This window comes from Sinohyriopsis cumingii, chromosome 2, assembly GCF_028554795.1.
Source record: "Sinohyriopsis cumingii isolate HCF-2022 chromosome 2, ASM2855479v2, whole genome shotgun sequence".
Classification (NCBI taxonomy): Eukaryota; Metazoa; Mollusca; class Bivalvia; order Unionida; family Unionidae; genus Sinohyriopsis; species Sinohyriopsis cumingii.
Window position 1 is genome coordinate 81,320,317 of NC_142962.1, and position 23,869 is coordinate 81,344,185.

Below are 23,869 nucleotides of genomic sequence, written 5' to 3' on the forward strand. Positions count from 1 at the left end.
CATGGAGGGAGCTAAGTTAGCCTAATTGGTTTAGCGTCCGGTTCGTAATTTAGAAGTCGATGATTCAACACTGGCCAGGCCAGTGCGGGTCGGATGACTGTGTACCCTCGGGAAAAGCCCCCCCCCCCCAAAAAAAAAAAAAAAAAAAAAAACGAGGGAAAAAATATCTACACTTCTGTCTTGCTATTTGCAGATATATAAGAATATGTTGAAAGTGCTGTTCTGGCATATCCACTTTTGGGACATCTTTTTAACCTGTTCTATGTTAATGCAATTGAACCGTCAGAGTGATTTATTGGTAATGCAGCATGTGATCTGCACCCAGTGTATACGTTGCTATTAATCTCATAGGTTTTAATTTGCAACAATTGGCAACTTGAAATTTTGGCATTTTTCTGATTGCGTTGGTCTTATCTACATTTACATGTACTAATTTAACAACTATGTACTTGGCAAGTTCAAACAAATTTTATCAAGTGTCAGCCTTTTATCAGAACGTTTGTTCCTTCTATAGAGGACATTTTAAATACGTTGTGCTCGGCAGTAACTACCCCGATTAAACAGAGTGCTGGCTTGAAGATGTTGTCTGAGGTAAAAGATAGCGACCTCCTTTCAGCCAGGCACTGTATATAACAAGTGTATGTATCATTCTCAGTTCCATCCTTCTAACCTCGTAGGTTTATGTTGCGATTACGATGTTGTAGATTTAGTGTTCATGTAATTCATTTAATGCCCCTTCTCTATATTACATGCGGTTCACCTTTATGAGGTACAGACGAACAGATGCAATCTGTCCATCGTTATCCGAGTTGTTGGTATTCTTGGCATCATTCGCAGTCGGGTTAATTCCATAATAAAGGCTTTGTTCTCCGCCTCCAAAAGTTGACTTGATATTTGAAAGGAATTTTGTTGGGTAAAAACAATATATCAAAGTTTGGATTGTATATTAAGTTCATGAAGGTTATACTTTAATAACATCCATGCATCAGAGAACCGTTTCACGATGTAGACTATTTGTACCCAGGCAAAAGTAGGTACTAACATGATCGCATCTTGTTAGAAATCATTTGAATGTGTTAAATTAATGAGAGTATACATTAAAGTATAACCTTTTGAGTCAATCATATTTTGCCGTTGACGTGTGTGCCCCATGGTGTACGTTTTGAAAATGAGAGTCGCTTGTATGCAGCATTGTATGTGTAGTGAAGAAGACAATGTCTAATTCTTCCATGGAACAGGATTCCTAAAGTTTAATCGAGTTAATGGTAAGTTAAAACTTACTCTTGCATCTACCACTGTTCTGTAATTAAAGAAGGGATGTATCGTAGAGTCGCAAAAATAGTAATGTAGCTCTTTTCACTGATTGTCACATGAGCGCGACGTTGTCCCGGCAGGCAAAATTCGCGAAATTTCGCATGTTTCGGAACCCGTAACTTCAGTTTGATACAACGCAGAAAAGTCAACGATGACTTGATGAATAGAAAAATATCTCAGGAGTAAAACAAGCCATAGAGCATGGTCGTGTGCCTGTAAAGACGGAAATAGCAGAAGGAAATCGAGGGTCATGAGTGGAACGAATTATTTGGAAGTTACGTCCCTTCTCTCTTATATATTGTGATAGAGAGGCTCCTATGTCAAAACGGGTCACGGGGGTAATCTGAGGTATTGTTGTCACTTGGTATGATTGTTTTCCTTCAGATTATTTTTTTCTCAACATCAAGCTCGCGTCGAGCACCTGTGTTTTACATATATTTCTGCAATGATATGCAGCGATTCTGGTGTTAAATAGTAGGAATGTTTAATATCTTTCAGCATGCGTGAGGAACATGTTCAAAATATCAAAATATTTTATTTTATTTACATAAATATTTATGTTTGTTGTACCCCTACGAGCCATAAACTCTGTAAAAACCCGGGATATACCTGGCTTCATTAATTAAGGACAAAACCAAATTTTGTCACGTGAGCACGGGACCCTTACCTATAAAAGCTCGTGAAATCGGTGTGTTGTGTCTGTTGAGCTCGACAGTGGTCAGGGTACATAACGTTAAGGTAATGGAGTATCTAATGCAGTGAAATTTGCCTCTGAGATTGTTCATGATTTAATTTCGTGTTTGTTCATTGCCTTCGTATTTAATTAGTGTGTCAGGTAAGGGTGGCAATGAAGCAGGTGAGTGACACTTTGAATTTATGTGCATCAGTGGATGAAAAATTATATCAAAGCAGCTATGCTCCAGCAAAGCAGAATAATTTGAAATTACTTATAGGAAATGGCTTCGATGACAGTAGTTATACAGTACTTATATTCAAGGTACTTAATGTTTACGCTATCACTGTACTAGATGTACATGTACATCTCTCAAAATTTGTGGAATATATATTTATTAGCATTTGAAGGAAACTGCGAAACAGCTGCATGTATACATGTTATCATCACGTGACTACGTCAGCAACGGAAACGGAAGTATGAAATACTCGTGGTTCTTGCTACGGCATGTTGTGAAAATTATGGATATTGTATGGGGCCTACTTCATTAGGATATCCATTGTTTTTAATAATACAACTCCATCTATCAAGAAATTGTGGATGTATTTATGAAGAATAAACTCCAAACATTGCCTCTTACTGATTGGGCACTCTGTTTTAAGAAACAGATGAATAGTAGCCAAAAGGGATGTCCGAATCGCTAAAAATAGGCACTCGAAAATCATTACAATTTAAAACTACTATGTTCTGTCTTTAAAGGTCAAATTATGGGCCTTGACTTCAACTTACTTTGAATTAGAAAGTGACTTGATGTTAGTATCCTAACCGGAAGTAAACTGCAATGTAAACATGGCGAAAATTCAGGCTAGTCATACGCATATAATTAATTTAAATGCGATTCTAGGTCATCGGACAATTGCGTGTTTAACACAAGCAAACAGATTTTCTTATGGAAAGTATATACATGTATTTGGATTAATTTGGTTCACCAGAGAAAGATTATGTTTTATATGGCACCAGTCTGATAGCTGGTGTGAGCGGGTGATTTATTGTTTTGCTGCGGTTTGTACATACAAGTACATTATTGTATGGATAGTTTATTAGATTTTCAGGCCATACTAGCAAATGTTCAACTTTTTAAGTAATACAGTTGAAATTGTTTTTAAGGCATTGTTAGCAAAAACCACTTTGGGTGGACACAAAAATTAGTATGCACATATGTATTTTTAGGTAGAGGACCTGATTAGGTAAGGGTTTCCCTTTCCATGTCATTTTGTAAATTATTTGCTGCATATAAATTATATTGAGTCATACATTGCAAATAGCAGGTGCAGAAGCAACATGTTGGTGAGGATTATCTTAAATAAAACTATGCAGCTATTTACTAATACTAATACTAATTCACATTTTGGTAATAAAAAAAATACTGTTAGAAAAGAGCAAAGTCACTAGACTATCAAAAGCAAGTTACAATCACCCAATGTTGATTCATGGTGGCCTTTACTGTGATTTGTATTTTTAATGTAGCTTTAAAATTTTTTCAGTCATATCGCAATGATGTATGCAGTGTGGCAGTTTATGGTGATGTCTAGCACTGGGGCATCATGCCGCAGACATGTAGCATAATGTTCCACCCAGTCACATTATCCTGACACCAGGCTGACCAGTCCTAACACTAACCTCTTATTCATGAAAGCCAAGCGAGGCAGCTGTTAGTACCATTTTTGTTTGTCTTATGTATGACTCGGCCGGGGATCGAACCCACGACCTCCCACATCCGAGGCGGATGCTCTAACCATTAGGCCACTGGAGCGGTTCTTTTACTATGAAGAATATTGAGATGTGTGCATCTTAATTTAAAAAATTCTGTTACATGATGAGTGAAACCTTTTTATAGATCGTATGAATTATTTAAACTATGCATGTACACACATAGTACAGAGGGAACAGATTCATATACCTAACCAATGATTGTATTTAAACTATCTGTTGAGTATGCATTGCATCTTGGTTTCTGGGTGATAAGTACTAGTGAACAAATTTCAGTGCACCTAGGTACATGTGTTCCCAGTAACACAAAGCAGAATATTGTTGATCTTGTAGGACTTAAGTTGCTATCAGGCCAAGATCATTGTTACTAAAATCACATTTTGCCTATGCATTTTAATTTTTTGATAACTTCTGAGATATATTCTAGCTAAAAGAGGTCAATGTGTGCATGTGTGTTTAAAAGTTTTAATGTAACTATATGTGGTGTGAAGGGTTTGTTATGCTGTTACTCGATACACATCCTTCTCCACTTTCTCCTCCTCGACTCCGTTTCCTCCTCCTCTTCCTCTCCACCGACTAGACTTGTCAACTCCGACTGCTTTGCTCGTCTCACTTTTGTCTGCCCTCTTAGAGACTCAGGACTTGACTAAACTGGAAGTTCTGTCCAACAAAAAGCTTCCTGTGAAAACAAGGATGGCACATTGTTTTCCTTAGTCCTCTTATCTCACACTACACCCAGCCTTTCAACAGATAATAGCTATTAAATTTCTTCGGTCATGCATTCATTCACATCGAAATACTCGTACGTTCTTGTATGGCAAAATGACGTCATAATAACAACACAGTAACAATTACTTCTCATATGTACATCAATAAATTGCGTTACAGCAGTACATATTCATAATCCCATTATACTAAACAATATCACAGCAATCAGACACATTTCTTTATATTACAACTCACACAAATTACACAAATATTCAAATATACATGCTCTGATATATCCATACATCCATATTAACTAATCTTGCACACTTCAACCATTTTCAAAATTCACAATTCAAGCATGTGTGAAATCTAACATATCACATGAATAAATGCACTGGTTTATGAGGAATATTGTAATTGAGCAAATAACTTATTGAACTTTATGAAGCTTTGTTGTTCCTGAGAATCTCCTCTAAAAGTTTTACCACCAAATTATGAGTGGCTCTCTCGGAGTAACCCTATATTGCTCAGCAATTTTCCTAGGTGAGGCTAAATTATTGCTTACTAGTTAGAAGCTATAATTCAGATTGAAATTGTTATCACACCCTCCATCTCAATTCTGATTGGATGTCACTTTGACTCGATCCAATCAAAATTAGTGAACAGTGTCCTTCTCGCTGTCTGTCCACGTGGGGACAGATTTAGAACACGCTCTGTTCTTCACGGGTTCCTCTGATCTTTGTAACACATAGGTGGGAAGTTGCTCAATCTAATGCCTGTTCCGATCCAAGATGCCGGATCTTCTCTCTAGTCACGGTAACCTTGTGTAAGAAATTAACTCTAGCCTGCAGCTATGTTCAGACATCAAACCATGGCTTGTAATAATACCTTTGTTTACACAAGACTTGTTAACTGGGGCTGAGCAAACATGACACCATAACAGTATGAGTAATACCACCACAATGTCTGCAGTGTGGCAGTTTATAGTGAAGTCTAGCACTGGGGCATTGTGCTGCAGACATGTAGCACCATATCCCACCCAGTCACATTATCCTGACATCAGGCCAACCAGATCGAACACTAACTTCATATCATAATGCTGAGTGCCAAGTAAGGTAGCTGTTGTAAGCCTTTGGTATGATTGCTGAGGTTTGAACCTGCTACCTCCTGCATCTGAGGTTGTTGCTCTAACAACTTAGGCCACCAGAGTGATGTCAACAAAATATAGTGCAATTAAAAATAGACATGTAGGACAGATTGGCAGCTAGGCAACAGATTGAAAGCTTTGCTTAAAGCATGGGCATAGTGTGTTTAAGCAAGAACATAATGGGGCATCAATACTGAGTCCATAACAAGGGCTTGTCTTTGCATGTTCAGGCTGCACCTCAAAAAGTAATTTGATAATTTTCTTTGAATACTTTGTGAAATATTGTTAATACTGATTTAATATTCCTGCTTAATTCAAAACAATTGTATGTTTGAATTTTTAAAAAAATTTCCTATAAACTTTATAGATTTTCGACAATGTATTTAAATTAAAAGGCACTTACCATGTTCAGTATCTGCAAATAAAGCATAATTTTAGATGTAGCTAGAACACTTTCTGCACTAAAAAAGCTATTGGTTGAACTTCACAAATTCAGATTCAGTTGCACAAGGAGCATAGTACACCATCTAGTAAGACACGAAGCCTTTATTAGAAAGCTTCAACATAACAGTGGCCATCTTTTTCAACTTGGAGGAAGCTTATGATACCACATGGAAGTTCAGTTTACAGTGAATGGCCTATTCAACCTAGGTCTAAGAGACTGTTTACCTAACTTTGTTCAGGTATTTTGAAAGATAGAATATTAGTTATTGTAGGTACCACTCTTTCTGAAAGCTATCCTGAGGAAATGGGTGTTTCTAGAGGTAGTATATCATCAATTAATCTTCAGCATCAAAATTAAGATGGTGAAATGGCTTAATGCAGGATCTGAGTTCTCATTTTGTGTTTATGACCTATATGAATACCATTGAACATTAAATAATGATAAATATAAATACATTTAAGAAATAGGCAGAGGAAAATGGGTTCAAAATTTAAAATTTTGCTTTGATTTCTGTTAATTAACATCAGATTTATGACGATGACTCCAAGCTCAATGTTGACGGTTGTTGTCTCATCCCACTTTTGAAGGAGACTAAATATTTTAAGCCTTAGTTGGATCATAAACATATTTACCTTCTACATGTTAGATACCTTGGGGACAATTTGAAAACTTACTGGATTTAATACAAGTTGTGGCTAACACAGTTTGGGGAGCAGATCGGTTTTGCTGTAGTGATACAAGTCATTAGTAACATAAAAGCATTAGTATGTCTCATTTGTATATGGATCAGTTTAAAACTGTTACATGCACATGATCCTATACAATCAGGAACTTTGACTTTGAGGTGCAAAGTGGTCAAAGGTGCTCATGTTTACAGACCACTGGCATCTCAACTATGTTGGCATGGGTTAGAGTCCTAGTTCTGCCAAGGTGGATATGTGAGAACTTTTGCCTATAGCTTCCTGTGTCCAGAGCTGTTAAGATCAGAAAACCATATTTTATTCCAGCTTTTGGGAAATTAATTCTTTTTTAGAAACCAAATCAAATCAGTGTACTGCAGATTTCCTTGTTCCTGAGATACCACATTGGCTATCAAATCCCCTGAAAATAATATTTGATCTTTGCAGATTAAAAAAGTCACAGATCCGCCTCCCCCCCACCCGAGTAAATTCAATGAAATTATAACCTCCTATCATGACCATGTGTTCCCATTTACAGGACAGTTCAGATATTGGAGATGAGGTTGGAGGTGCCAATGCAACACTCAGTGGCATAATTACAGTATGAACTACATTGACATCCATCCCCACCCCTATTGATCTTTCAAAAGTCCCATTCCATGCTGAAAGTCATGGAAAACTTAAATTTACAACCTTTTACAACCCATATCTGATAGAAACATCATTGCTTGTACAGTCCAAAGAAGTCCAATGTTTTTTTAGTTGTATGTTTTCATTTAAATGCTAATATTTGGGCCTACTGGTAGTAGTTTTTGCTCTTAGATCAATATTATATTTTTCTGGTGTTTATAGTATATTGGAAACAAAATAAATGCAAAAATCACAGAATTAGTGTTTCTAAGACAAATCAGGTTCAGTGTACAGAAATGACAACATTGGGTGTACAGATTATAAAAAAAACCCCACTTTTGCTCAGGTTTGATACTGTGGTATTGCAAACTGTTAGACACTGTGTTTTTAAAAAAAAATCGAATTGAGAATTAATGCCATAGCCAGTGAATTTGTGTGATACTGGAGGTTAACATTGCCAACTTGCTTGCCACAGTGGCAGCACTTCTTATGCAGGTTCTTATTCTGGCCATTCTAGATTGAATGTTCTTGTGTCAAATGGAAGTAGGAAGCCATGGTGGTTAAGTGATTAGTGTGCTGGACTCGAGATCAAAAGGGTGTGGGTTTGAATCCTACCATTGGACCAGCCTGGATGCGCTACTGTGTGTCCTTGGGTAATGCACTTGACTCCAATTGCCTCGGGAGTGAATAATCTAATTATACTGCTGTGATGTAAAGCACAAAACCAAATCAAAAGAAAGTATATTTGGGGATGATGCCTTTGTCATACAGTACACTAAATGAAAGAGCCCAGTGAGCTGGATAAACATATGATTGAGAAAATGGCTTTTATTTGTAAAAAATAAGTCTGCTAAAGTACAGCCGTCGTTGAAAGAAATAGGCTATTGAACTTCAGGTTAGAAATCAAGCCAGATCTCTTTTTGAGAGCAATACTCAAATTTTGTCGCATAACATGCAAAATGCATGTTTCCAAGTAAATTTTGAGAAAATGATTCAGACTAGTATTGTAATTTATTTGGAGTTTTGTTCTGAATTCATTTAGGGTTATCGTATCCTTGCCATGTGACAAGATAATCCACAAGTGTAAACAGGTTTTAAACTCTTCTGTTCTCATCTGCATGTTAACTTTTTCTTTTAGTGTGGTATTGCCTGCCCCTACCCCCCCCCCCTTTTTTTTTTTTTTTACAGAAATTTTGAGTGGGATAGGAATATTTTTCTGAAGTTTGCAGATTGGAATTATGATAAGCATCATGACATTATCTTCTGAAAGTAAAGATGAAATTATGTGGTGGCTTCAAGATGATGAAACTATCACATGTTCAGTAAACATTGAGATTTACTTGGAAAGGGATGCTGTGGTCATTTGACTGAGGTGCTAAGATAAATTTTTGCAGATGGAGAGTACTGCTCTTCTAAATGTCAGATGGAGTTAAAATGGATAAAGTTTCATATAAATGTTCTTGAACAAGGAGCATTTTTTATGGTCATCTTCGCTAGCCAAGGTTTCGATATGATAACCTTGGTGGATCGAACATATGCGGTATATTGGTGCTTTGTTCTGGCAACAGCTATTTTGGATTTCATGAGTTGCCTCCCTTAGTATATATATAGCGAACTAACCAATAGCATGGTGCACTGTACATTGGCTGAAAATGGTATGTTTAGCAAGTGACATTTGAATACATGGAACTTGCTATTGTTTCTTGCTTAAGCTTCATGAAGGATTAAAGTTCCCACTATGGTATTATGTTCCCACCCCTGTTTGGTATTCTTTAATACAACAAATTAAATGTTTCTTTGAAAAAGAAAAGATGCAAAGCATTGGTTTCATTGGCTTTTATGATTACCAGTATGGGTTGCATGTCATATGACAAAGGCAGCTTCAATCCTAGAGTTTTGGAACAATGTATTCTCTTTCACATCAATATACTTGGAGATCTAGGAGTTGGGGAAACAGCTACAGTTTTTAGAAAACTGAAATGAAATATTGGTTGTTTTTATTTCTTTATCCTATAATATTAAAGGTAATCCTGCCAGCTGTGTGAACAAGTAACATGAGCTTTCTGTTCCAATTTTGTATGTTTATACAGCAGAAATAATTGATTCAGAGCATTAGAGATGAAAATCTTTGCCATATATTTCAGTATTAGTTGCATATACTATACTTAATTATTGTAACAGTTGTAACAAGGTACATTAAAATGTTAAAATGGTGTGTGTGTGTGTGTGATTTTGATTACACATATTAACATAGCTTTAAAAAACACTCAGTCATATCACTATGATGTCTGCAGTATGACAGTTTATGGTGATTTTTAGCACTGGGGCATCATGCCACAGACATGTAGCATCATGTCCCACGCTGTCACATTATCCTGATGCCAGGCTGACCAATCCTAACACTAACCTCTTAATCCCAAGCGTTCAGCGAGGCAGCTGCTTTTTACCATTTTTTTCAGTCTTTGATATTACTCTGCCAGGGTTTGAACCTGTGACCTGCATCAGTGATGGAATCTCTGACCTTTAGGCCACTAGAGCTGTCTTTAAAATAGCAATTTTTATTTGATAATTCAAACTTTCATGTAGTAGAGAATTCAAAATTCTGTTGAAAAAGAAGTATATGCCCATGTGTCATCCATTTAAATTAATCCTTTCAGATCTTTTTGGTGAAGATAATGTCGTAGCTGAGACAAAATGACTTGGCATGGGTCTTTCCCCTAGTTTCAGATTTTGTCTCTCCCAGGTGTACTGGAAACCTGTTTTTTCTAACAGCAACCAGGATTTGCTTGTATGCTACTGTCTGCTTCTAAAGCAAAGGTAACAGATTAAACTGCATCGTGTTGCCACCTATTGCAGGAATGGCCTAGGTACTGTTCCCCGTCATTTCAGTAATAAATGGCACCATGAAGCAGACTGCATGTTCCCATATAGTGCTTTCCAATAACCAATATACAAACATGTTGACTTGTCAGCATGAACTAAAGGCATGTCATTTTGTTGACATCAGCCTTGGACTTAGATAACTGCTTCTTGAAATGCACTATACATGTACACAACAAGGTGGCTTGGGGTTGTCAGTTTAACATTTGACAAAGGCAGCCCCATCTTTGCATAGTCCAGGTAGGATATTAATGTGTTGTACATGCATTGTGTAGATTCAGTATGCAAGGGTCATCACCATAGATTTTTTATCAAGTGGAATAGGCCCTAATAAATATTCTAATGAAAGCTTGGTCAACTGGCAGGTTATTCTGGTCAGCACAGCCTAATTTGTGAAATGATCTCATTATTTGCTGCTCTATTGTAAATGCATACCAGGGGTGCCATGATTCATCATTGCATTGATGATCATGATCTTTTTGGTGAAAAACAATGTTTTTCTGATATTATGATGCTTCTAAATGTTGACTTTTATAGACTAGTCTACATTTTTTTGTGTTGAATTCATAATTGTGTTCATGTTGATATCACTGTTTGTCTACAGCTGACTTGATTGCATTCAGACCGAATACAGAAAACAAGTTTTGATTGGTTGATAATGGCATGTACTAAAATCTGATTTCATCTCTCAGTACATGGGATCAGATATGAAGGTTGACATGCACATATACCCCTATCTCATATATAAGTGCATCAGAATGTGCCTACCTTGTTTAAATGCAGTGTGTTTTGATGGCTTTACCACATTTAAATGCATTTGCACATTGAGGTCAATAGTACAGATCCTACTTCAAATGTATGCTGGTAGCTGCCATTATCTGTTATTCACACCACCTTGGCAATTTACAAAACAAAAATTGAAACTAATGTTTCATTTGAAACTTCTTGGTCAATCCAATCACAGCGTGTAGCCGAGGTGGTCACAGTAGACTGGGATCTTTTTTGTGTTATATTTTTCCCCTGTAAATTACTGCACTGACGCGAGTTTATTTTTTGTCTCTCAACAAGTAGCTGAGGTGGTCTAAATAATCTGAATGTTTTTGTGCTAGTAAACAGCCATGATTTGCATTGTCAGTGCATAGATGCACTTGATGGGAATATCCCCTCTAGTAATACAGGCTTTCTGCAACATATCAAGACATGCTATAATTCATTCTGCTCAGCATTGTGAATGATATCCACATATGTAGATCAGTGCATTTTCAGGAAAGCATTAATAAATGTTGCTAAAAGTAACTAATTATATTGTTTGCATTAAGTATTTCAACACCGTTTGAATCAACATGGAGCATACCACATATGATTATTTAATACCAATATTTAATTATTTTACATGCTAAAACAGGGTGGTGTGTTTGCAATGCTTTTTTTTCAGTTTGGCCATGACTCGAAGAGTGGATTTGTATATTAAGGAGTGAGCATCTTTCCTATTAATGTAGTTGCCTCCCTTTGATTTCTTTGCAGTATCAAATATGGGCTCATCCAGCACTCAGGACAAACACAGTAGATTACTTGTACATAGACCAGTCTTTTTTCAGGATGTATCGAATGGTGTTGCGCTGTATGTTTAAATCGTTAATGCACAAAACTAAGCTGGTTGCTACAAGCTGTTGTATAATCCTCAAATTAGACACATCAAAACTCGTAGATTCCATTAATGTTTTCAACCTCAAAGAGTCAGTTAACCAACCCACCCATAAATATGGTCACATTTTAGACTGGATTCTTCATAGACCTGATGATAACATTCTACGGTCCTCCCTGGTATCCCATGAACTTGCATCAGATCACCTCTGCATTATATGCCATCTTGACGTATCAGTCCATAACCTTTATCTGCTAAGAAAAACCTCTGTATGATAAATAGAACCAAACCAATGTATGACATCCAAGAAGACCCAACAACTTGCTTACCTCCTACAGCAGAACAACTTGATAACTGCCTGCATTCATTGCTTGACAAACATGCCCCAGCTACCAAGTGCAGAGTATCAATTCAACAGTGTTCTCCATGGTATAGCAGTGTTAGGGACCAGCTTCGTACTGCTAAAAGAGACTGCCGTAAAGCTGGAAGGCTTTGGCTTTCCACCAGACTCACTATTCATAAGCAAATCTATGAAGCCGCTAAATAGAATGTCACAAATATGGTCCATGCAGCGAAATCAGCCCACTACACATCTGAGATCATGGCAAGTTCCAGCTGCAAAGAGCTCTTCGAGATTACTAACAAGTTAACGTCAAGAAACAAATCTACACTAATTCCAACTACCTTCTCTCCAGTCAACCTTCCGGACATGTTTGCAAATTTCTTCCGTGACAAAGTACAGACCATTAGATATAAGATTGACACCACAATTTCAATTGACTTGTCATCACCATACAGTTGGGATACAGAATTTGAGCGGCAACCATTAGCAGCATTTGAACCAGTCTCTATGGATTTAGTATGTACAATCGTGATGAAGAGTGCACCAAAATCATGTGAACTTGATCCAATTCCAGCGTCACTGCTGCTTGAGTGTTTAGATCCAGTATTGCCTTCACTAACTGATGTTATTAATACCTCTATCTCATCAGAGAAATTCCCATCATTTTTCAAAACTGTCATTGTAAAGCCTCTGCTGAAGAAACCAACACTAGATCATAACGATTTAAAGAACTACCCGCCCAGTTTCTAATCTCCCATTCATATAAAAAATCTTAGAAAAGGTTGTTCTATCCCAGCTTGTATCTCATCTGAATTCAAACAGTCTTTTTAGCAATATACAACCTGCTTATCTCCCTTGCCACAGTACTGAAACTACTTTTCTAAAAGTACTTAATGACATTTTCTCTGCTTTGGATATCGGAAAGATTACAGTCCTCACCCTTCTTGATTTGTCTGCAGCATTTGACACAGTAGACCATGATATATTACTTCACCGTCTCCAACATGTATTTGGCATTCATGATACAGCCTTACTGTGGTTCAAGTCCTACTTGGTCAACAGGACACAAATTGTGTCTGCAAATGGAATACACTCCAGCCCATTTGATCTCTGTTATGGTATTCCACAGGGGTCTGTTCTTGGACCTGTTCTTGGACCTGTTCTCTTCATTCTATACACTCAGTCGCTCTCTTGTGTCATATATCATCAAACAGTGTCTCACCAATTGTACGCTGATGACACCCAAATACATAAATCTAGCCACCCAACTGAAGTTGATTCTACCATCCAAGGTGTAGAGAGGTGCATTTCTGATGTGAAATCATGGATGACATGTAACAAGCTGCAGATGAATGATGATAAAACTGAGGCCATTCTGATTACAACACAAAGACTCTCATTCACATCCTTTACCTCAAAACAATAAATATGAGCAACACCAACATTAAATTCACACAATCAGTATGAAACCTAGGTGTTACTCTGGACAGTACTGTCACATTGCACTAACATGTGAACATATGCAAGGCTGCATATCTTGAACTGAGACGCATCAGCTCCATTCGAAAATATCTTTCAGTTGATGCCATTAAAACACTTGTGTGTTCATTAGTACTTTCAAGACTGGACTATTGTAACTCAATTCTGTATGGTTCATCTCAATATCTACTCCAAAAAGTTCAAAAAGTTAAAAACACAGCTGCTCGGATAATACTTAGAGTACCACGATCAGAGCACACCTCCACACTACCGTATTTTCTGGTGTATAAGTCGATGCGGAGTATAAGTCGAATTGACCAATTTTGTAAATTTTCCATCCTTCGTCCATATATAAGTCGATTCGGAGTATAAGACGAGACCAGGTCAATAACTTGGCTTTGTATTTTATACTACCGGTAGTAACTTCCGGTTGCATGAATATTGATGGTATTGTTGTATGATATTCCATATTACCGGCAATCGTGAAATTGCATTACTGATGCTAACATGCTTGTAATTATACTTCTGAACTGCTGTATTTTGTTATCAATTGACACAGCTGAATAAACAGTCCATGCTTGTCTTATTATAATTGAAAGCACATTCATGTTGTAGTTCATTTTATTACCTGTAGTTACGAACGTAACTTATACAAACTTGTCATTTTCTATTGTAAGTTTGAAAGTCACGGACTCCGTTAAATCGGTTCGTGTATATATATATATATATATATATATATATATATATATATATAAATATATACTATTTTTTAAGTGTTTGTTCTGTTTGGACTTGGATATAATTAACATTTTATTACTAATCTATTCAATGCTATACCCCACTATTATCTTTATCGGCGAGTTCGAATACAAAGTAATGGGTATGATCTCTTGTCCTTATAACAAATTTTGTATGGACAATGACTTCAATAAAGTGTTGACAGATTTTCATTTCCCTAAAATAAGCCTCATTTCCCTGCTGGCAGCCTCGCTGATTTGACCTATTCTGTCGATTCTTGCCCTCAATCTGGTTTCAATTATAGCCAAAGCGCTAAGCATGTTTAATTACCGTGTAAATAACACTGCATAGCCATGTGGTTGTTGTGACAATGTACATCGTAATTAAAACAAGAATGAATTGTTGATTTAGAGGTGTTTATTGATAATGGAATATAGTAGGCTTGTAATACATGGGGATTATCACAATCGTCAGGTAACTCAAAATACCGTCTTTTTTCTCTTTGCAAAAGCTACAAATAAAAACCGCCCTGAATAAAAGAACGATCTTGTACACGGACAATTTTTTTCATCTCTCACTCACTTTCTCTCGTGCGCACACACACAAGCACGCGCGCGCTCACAATATATCTGATTTTAGTTTAGTTTAAACCATATTTGTTTTAATTATGATATCCATTGCAAGAAGAGCCACGTGGCTGTGCATGCTATCAAAATATATCGAACTCATTAAAATGTGCCCGTACTATAGCAATGAAAACAATGCCCATGGCTAAATTCATTATTTACATCTAGAGAAGGTAGTGGGCATCATTTCCTGTTGTACTTAATCCCATTGATATTAAAAACGGGCAGCATAATTGATGCGGATTAATGATAAAGAACAATGGGGTACCGGCAATATGGTAACTAGTATCGGTAGCTAAAGCCAATATCAAGGTCTAAACAATTGCGGCAACTGGCTTTGATTGTTGTTGGAAACCAAAGACCAATTTATCAACAACCGGTATAATCAAAGAGAGACACCGAATCGTCAGCTGGTTAAGAATGAATATAGGTGAAGTGTTGACATTACAATTTGCTTTAAACTGAATTGCGAAACTAAAAATCATGGATCACTGATGATCTATGAGTACTGGTAGTCCATCTATATATCTGATTTTAGTGTAGTTTAAACCTAATTTATTTGAGAAACTTTGTCAAATACAATTAGAAACATATGATTTGGGGGATTCAGTAGAATGCATGATCTACATTATTTTATAAATAATCATAGAACGCTCGAGTTAATATGGATTACATCCCTTTGTAGGATCAATTGGATCAATCAAAAAACTATGCCGGTAATTGCTCACGTGTGTCCAACATTATACTGGAAAATCAAATATTAATGGACCAGTTATTTCATATCTTTTTTTTTAGGAACAAACAATATGCTTTGAAGTAGTACAGTACACTATAGAGTATAGACCATAAGTGTGCTATGCGGCCCGGTGAAGTTTTTACCGGTACGGTAAATTGTTTTCTTTTATTTTATGTTTGAGAAATAAGAAAAAACATGCAGAATGCAAAATAAATAATGACAAAACTTACAAATATAAACGCAGTCATATTAGTTTATGACAATTTATTGACATAGTAATTTAACATGAATTTGTACTTCTATGTGACCTGTTTTCGATTATGCCGATTATAGAGCAATGTCAATAGCATACCAGATACTGTAATCCATATATAAGTCAATGCAATTTCAATGACACAATCCATATATAAGTCGAATCGGAGTATAAGACGAAGACCGAACTTTCAAGTCAAAAAGTATCGACTTATACGCCGGAAAATATGGTACTCTGTACCCTACACTAACTATCCATTCAATCCAGAATCAAACACAAAATTTGTTCTCTGTGCTACGTTTCACTGACGGACTCTAGTCCAACATACCTATCTGACCTCACCCATGTGTACACACCAGCAAGATACTTGTGCTTCTCTTCTGACAATAGTATACTCATTGTTCCCACTATGAAAACAAAGTCATATGGACTTTGCATACCAGGACCCAGCAACGTGGAATGAATTGTCCACTGAACTTAGACACAAAGACGGTGATCACATTCAAGAGTGCTCTCAAAACTCACTTATTTCGACTGCAAGAACAAACTTAAAGACCTAATAATGTTTCCTACCTTAAATATTCTCAGTACATGTATGTTTTTTTCTGTTTCCTAATTTCAGGGTGTTTGTGTTTGTAATCTTATCATTATATATGTTTTTTATCTTATAGGTGTTGTCTAATGTTGTAAAGTACTTAGAGCTTCTAAAGATTAGGCACTATACAAAGCCCTCATTATTATTATTACTTTTAGCAACATTTTGAGATGCTGATGTGAAAATTCAATGGGAAACAAAGATGGGTATCATTCACGATGCTGTGGATCAAACTGTTATGTATTTGGTAAATATTAAAGAGGTGATCAGTGATAAGAGGGACTGGGTACTTGAAATTTCCCCACCATGAAAATGGCTGTTGGTCTCTTAGAGTCATGCAATCCAGCCGATCATTTTAAGGTTAAACTTATCTCAAAACCTTGGTGATAATCATGAAAAACTCTTGTAAACAATATGGAACAAAATCAACTGGTACAACCACACAGTAATAACATAGACCATTGATTTTTTTGTTATACATTGCATGGAATCTATAAGACATTAAGGGGGTGGGAGATGGGGGGTTTGCATTTCATTTAAAACTAAATTCTAGCCCTCCAAAATATTAAATATTGAAAAATTATGCTCTGATTTTTAGAACAAAAGAACTTTTTATCCACTGTATTAGCTGGAGGAAAAATATCTTGAGGTACATGAAAAAATATTCAGGTTCTAAAGTAAATCCCAGGTTCCCACTCCCCATTAAATGGTCTGTCCCTAACATAAGACTTGCTGCTTGATGTACAAGGAATTGAGAATGTGATGTTTGTCATTTAAAAATGAAAATAAATACTGAATTTGAAATCTTGAAATTTGTATACAGCAGTGTGCATTTTGTGTCCAGTTAAATTTGGTGCTGTTAGCTGGTGTCATGCTAATTATTTGGAAACAGATTATATCATATTGCAAGAAGCATGTACACTAGGGAAAGTGTAAAGGTACTAAAAGAAATTTGGAATGTTTGTAAACAGTTATCTCGTAAGATTTTCTTTTGTTTCATTTTACTTGGTTATATTACTTTTATAAGTTGGCCATAACTACCATATTCTGATGGAAATTACATCATAGCCAGCAAGACATGGAAGTACTCTTGAGTGTGGAAACCGTAATTTTTTTTATTAATAGAGAAGTTATGAATAGAGAAATTGAGTCACAGATATTTAACACTCTTAACAGTTTTGTGTGTGTGTAACAGACTGAATGCCATTGCAATTTTTTAAAATAAATTCATTTTTGATTAATATTAAGTTGATTTTTTTCTTCTAACGATCAGTTTCTTCTCATTGTTGAACTTGTAGCAAAATATTGTGATGTATCATATTGGGACTCAACTGGATCAATAAATCCTTAAAGCCAGTAGCTGAATATGTCATCACGGTTCACACATATAATTAGACTTGAAAAAACTGTTTATATTGAGATTATTTATAAAAACTAGTCTGTACACAAGGATACTTAATGATACAGAGTGGAATCTCACTTTTCAAATCCTGACATTATAGAACAGTTTATTCATTAATACAGTCAATATCCTCAAAATGCTCATCTGCACAGAAATTCCGCAGAATGTTTGTTTGAAAAAAGGATTATACAACTTGAGATTTCACCATTTTATTGAACCTACTGTCATTATAATGACTCGGATCTAAATGAACTTAAGAAACTTTTCAGATAAACCTCTTTTTTTTTAACCCCCATGCATTTCAAAGAATGTTTGATAGTGACTATCTGTATATACATGCATGGTGCATTAATAACTTCAAGCTACTTTTGCATCATTAAAAATGAGGATTGGATGGTTGATATGCACTATGATGTTAGAATTTTGACCTATAGTGGTGGGGATGCTGGGCTTGAGGAGTGAAGACTTTTTTATTGTGTGTTGTGTTGAGTTGAGAAAAATGTGTGGAAATGCATCTGTGATTATTGCTTAGATCCTATATAAAGATCAAGACTGCCATGTAATATTTAGCACTATTATGGTTTATAGCTTTTAACAAATTTAACATTTCTATTTTAAGATTTTGACATCATTATTTTATTATTATTGTGCTACATGTTTAAAACAGTGTTCCCTTTACCCTCAGAGACCACCGCATTTTTAATTTGACCCACAGTTTTGATACCAAAGTTTTGTTTTCTACTCAGTCTAATCCCCCAGTTTTAGACACCAAATAGATTTTTGACTCTCACCCTTTCTTGCACCCCTAGGGGATACACTGTTTACATTATCTGGAAATGTTCATTTTCCTAAAGCTTGTTTAATGTTTTATAGTTAATTATCTTCACAGTTTTAGTCAGCAACATTGTACTATTAAACCCCATACATACTTGTAGATTAGTCTTGCCACCCTACACTACTGTAAACTATTTCATGTGACTTGAAGATAAAAAAATATTTTAACACTGAATCGAGCATTATTGATGTCATTGTTTCTGCTAGACATGTAATACATGTGCTACAAAGTAAAATGTTAATGAGACAAATTTACTGTTTTCGCCTGTATTGTAACCTATATGGTCTCGTAAACACTCAACATACATGTGTGGCAATGTAAAATATGGATTCCTCTAATTCTTTTCATTACAGGCCAAGAGATACTTAAAAGCACCAGTCTCAAACAGTTCAAGAACAATCAAGACACTTTATCAGCCTCTCAGACCTTTCATCAAGAAGATATGTTTTTTAAAGTCCTTAACAGGTAATCAAAAATGTTTCCGTTGTAGAACCTTGTGAATGACATACTGATTATTTGCATAAGTCATGCAAATTTGTGCATTTGCTCAGATTACACACATCTGAGGAAAAACAAAAAATAAGTGTGGTTTTGGTAACACGACCTATCTAATTTTAAAGGCTCTGACTTTATAACTTTTTATTAAGTAGGAAAAAAAATGGTTCTTCATTTTGCCTTGTTTTTCATCCCAGAACCATTAACGTTTTCACATAGAAGAAGACAGTGATACTGGATTTCATTCTTGGTAATGGAAAATGTTTAGAAAAAAATAAAATAAGTTGTCGTTCAGTTGCATTACTGGGTGAGAAGTAGAAGCATTTTAGTCTGACCATTTACCTTTTAAGGGGTGGGGGATATCCATCAATCAAATAGCTTGAAAAAAAATCATGCTTGATTTGTTGAAGAAAAACATACTAATTTTGATGCATTGTATTACTTGAAAAAAATACACAACTATCTTTTAGGCAAAAGAAACAAATATAAGCCACTACCAGAACATTAAATGATCAGTCCCTAACCAGTATGTATGCATTCTTTGTTTCATGGTTTTATATCAGTAATAATTATTTTTTTATTTAATACCTGCTTTTAGTTCATTTCTATGCAGTAAATGAAAAATATTTTTTGTTTGTTCAAAGTACGTGAAATAGTGTGTAAAAAATTTATCGTTTTGGGGAAGATATCGCGTACGAATTTTAATAGAATACATTCGTGGCATGGTTCCTGAAATTTGAAATACATGTATATGTATTTTTCTTGTACCGGGAAAATTATTTTGTAAATACAGTGTAACCCTGCTATAACATGATAATTGGGGTCCCAAAAATTGGATCGCATTAATATCAGGGTTGTGTTAATGCTGTGTTTTTACAGTATTTTACTTTTTTTCAGAGAACAACTCATTGGCACATATATGTGTATTCATTCATGTCTAATGTATATGATGAATAGGGTATCAACACCGTTTACTATCGTGCTGTCATGGCATGCAGTTAATCTATAATGCATGTAATTCCATTTACAATATTCAATAATTTTGTCCCAGATCATTGTCTGTTTTCAACGTCTAATATACAGCATGAGCAGAGTATCAACACCATTTACTTGCCATCTGATATCGTACCATCGGGGCTTGCAGTTAATTTGTAATATATGTAATTCCATTGCAAAAATTGCATACATATTTAAACTATTCAATAATTTTGTCACATATCATTATTTGTCTGAATTCAATGAGTAATATTAACAGCAAAATTAGGTTAAGAAAGACGAAGCACATGTACGGTTCATTATGTTCCAGGGTCTATGAACAGTGTCTGTACAAATTCCATACTGCTAAAATTTTCTCATATGCATTGCTGTGTAAATTTATCCATGGCAAATTTTCAATAATTAACGCTTGTATGCCTATTCGTTTGAATGACTACAGCAAGAATAATTAACAATCAACACATGCTTTCAGCATGCATGTAACTTTTACTTCAGATTTTGTGAATATCGAAAGAAATTTGTGAAAACTACTATAGTAATCATTGCGCAAAGTGCAGAGAACGACTTGCGTTTGTGAACTTGCTTTTCCATAACAGTAAAATATTTTTATAAAAAATAGGAAATTAATAACGAGTTCATAAACATATACCATACCCATGTAAAACCCGAGAACTAAGTGCAGTAGGCCTGCAATGGTCACGATTCACTTTTATAAAAATTTTTAAAGCTGAACGCATGTACAATTTCATTATTTACTGGTCAACTGATTGCGTCTAATAACACAGCCAAGCCCAGCAAACATGTTGGCGGTTTTTGTTTTTGATGTTTATTAAACTGTGAGAATCTTTTATCAACCACTGCATTGTCTGCTGCTTGGTTGTGTATGCAGTTAAAGAAGAAACAAATTTTGGCTATTGTTTGAGCAACGATTGTATACAGAATTAATTGAAGACAATCACAAAGACGACTTTCTGGCTTTATTTATGGGCTAGTAATAAGTAACATTTCCGATAATGTTTACTTTGGCATAACACTTCAAGAACTTGGTGATATTGTTAAATTTCAGAAGCTACACCACGATTGTATTACAATAAAATTCACAGACGAACTCTTCCCCAAAATGGTAATAAACTTTTTACACACCATTTCTTGTACAGTGCAACCCCGCTATAATGTGCACTGCTATAATGCAAATTCTGGAACGTAATGAACTGTAAAAGTACTTCAACTTTCTTAACCTAATTTTGCTGTTAATTTTTCCCATTGAATTAAGACACGTAATTATCTGTGACAAAATTATTGATTAGTTTAGATATGTATGCAATTTTTGTCATGGAATTACATGTATTATGGATTAATTGCAAGCCCCAATGGTACGATATCAGACGGCAAGTAAAGTGTGTTAATAATCTGTTCATGCTATATATTAGATGTTGAATTCAGACAATGATCTGGGACAAAATTATTGAATATTGTAAATCTGTGTGCAATTTTTCAATGGAATTGCATGCATTATGGATGAACTGCATGCCACAATGGCACGATACTAAACAGTGTTGATACCCTATTCATTATATACGTTAGACATGAATACTTGTATATGTGCCAATGAGTTGTTCTCAGAAAAAAGTAAAATACTGTAAAATCACGCATTAACGCAACCCCGCTATTAACACGATCCAATATTTTGGACCCCAATTATCGCGTTATAGTTGGGTTCCAATGTAGATACGTATTTCATACCCAGTATTGTACATCTCAGGCATTGGCTGAAATGAAATCTTGCATGTTTTCAGTTAGTTCCAGGATCAGCATGGCTGCTTGGCAGTGGTGAAGCAAATTAATTTGGAAATATACCATCATGAGGCAAATAGTTTGAGAAGCTTGCATCATTTTCTACCAAACGAACATTGTTGGAAGTGTGTCATTGCAAACATGGCACTTTAGTCCCAAACAATTTGAAATAAAGGTGTGGACATATGTATGAAAGAAAATTATTGATGTGCAAATGAACCTCAGTACATGTACAGCAGACATTACTTGCAGCTTTCCTGAGTTTACAAACAAAATATTCAACTTTGAAACTATCGGCAAGCAATCACGTCAAGCACAAATGTTATTAAACATATAATTCTGGTTTATTATAATTTCTGACATGAAGGCATAATCATTTCTTTGTAGCCCATATCAAGTTTTAATTGGAAAATAAGTGAACACACAAGGTGGATTAAAAAGAAATACTAAAAAATAATCAGTAACTTCCTTTCAATGCCAGTTTTTTTCCATTGCTACTGGAACCACACATTTTTATTGTTACCTTGCATTGAAAATGAAGCCATTTGTGAGTGTTGTAAACATGTTAGGTACCATATGAAAATATTATGGATGAAACATGGTTTTAGATGCATCATATGCCTTATTCCAGGGATTGCTGCTGAATAGGAGCTTGTCTGCAAACTGTGCTTTGATGTTTGTTGGAATCATTCTTTTAAAAATTATTACAAGTCTTGATTAACCTTAGCAGTTGGAGACTTCATGTTTGTATTTAGCATGGAAGTAGAATCTGCTGGTTACTTGTTTTAGAATTGGATAAAGGTAGAATGACCCTCAGGTCTAATTGCAGCTTGTTAGCTCTACTGGTCATAAGAGTTTATAGGATGGTCTCTCACCTATTCATCAGTTCATACATATTTGTTAATTGCTACTTTTCTTTGCAGTGTTACCATGAATCTTTATACATGTATTCATCCCATGGTTTTGTTGGTCTGAAATAAAAATGGTGCCAATCAGATTTCCAATATGGCTATCAACACAATCATATTCAAAATGTTCTTGTCACTGCTTGTTCTGAATGGAAAGTCATGTTGCCAAGGAGTGACAAGCTGCTGGAGGAAGAGCCTGGGAAAATCCTGGGAAGAACTACTCCCCCTGAATGGAAGGTCATATTGATTTCAGATTTTTTTAAGAAGATTTTTAAGGCACTATTGCGGATCATTAATCTAAAAAAGGGTGATCTGATGTCCAGTATGGATGCCACATTGGCCATCTTGAAAATATTTTCACTACTACTCTGTAATGGATGGTCCTAACAACATGTATTTTTCACCATTAAAAAAATAGTGTGATTTTTGTTACTGATAAATGAAAATTGTGCTGATTTACATCTAATATGGCTATCATGAAAATCATGTTATCGATACTGCTGAACTAAATGTAATATGGCCATGGGGTTTTTACTAGAAGACTTCTTATGATGTCTAGTTGGTCCTAAATTAAGTGGGTGTTGCTTTCACTTCCAAGATGGCTGTCACAGTAGCCTTTTTGAAAATCATTTTGTCATTCCAGGATGAATGGCTGGTTAGATTGATACTGTTGTTTTAAGAATTTTTTATATTCTCTTCTTGGTCTTAAATGGAAATAGAACCATCATGAAAATCTTGTTATTTTTACTTTTCTAACTCAACTGTTCACAACATCCA

At 35.5% G+C, this 23,869-nt stretch overlaps 1 protein-coding gene across 2 annotated transcripts in view; it reads left to right on the forward strand.

Moving 5' to 3' along the window:
* Positions 1 to 23,869, forward strand: part of LOC149805275 (steroid hormone receptor ERR2-like) — a 236,276-nt gene that overhangs the window by 25,231 nt on the left and 187,176 nt on the right. The window contains exons 1-2 of one of the 2 annotated variants that reach the window (XM_089949044.1): positions 2,012 to 2,052; positions 19,253 to 19,364. The gene's annotated coding sequence lies outside the window, so the exon portion shown is untranslated. Of the gene's footprint in view, positions 1 to 2,011; positions 2,053 to 19,252; positions 19,365 to 23,869 lie in introns of those variants that run through there. The other variant, XM_089949034.1, reaches the window with a different exon arrangement.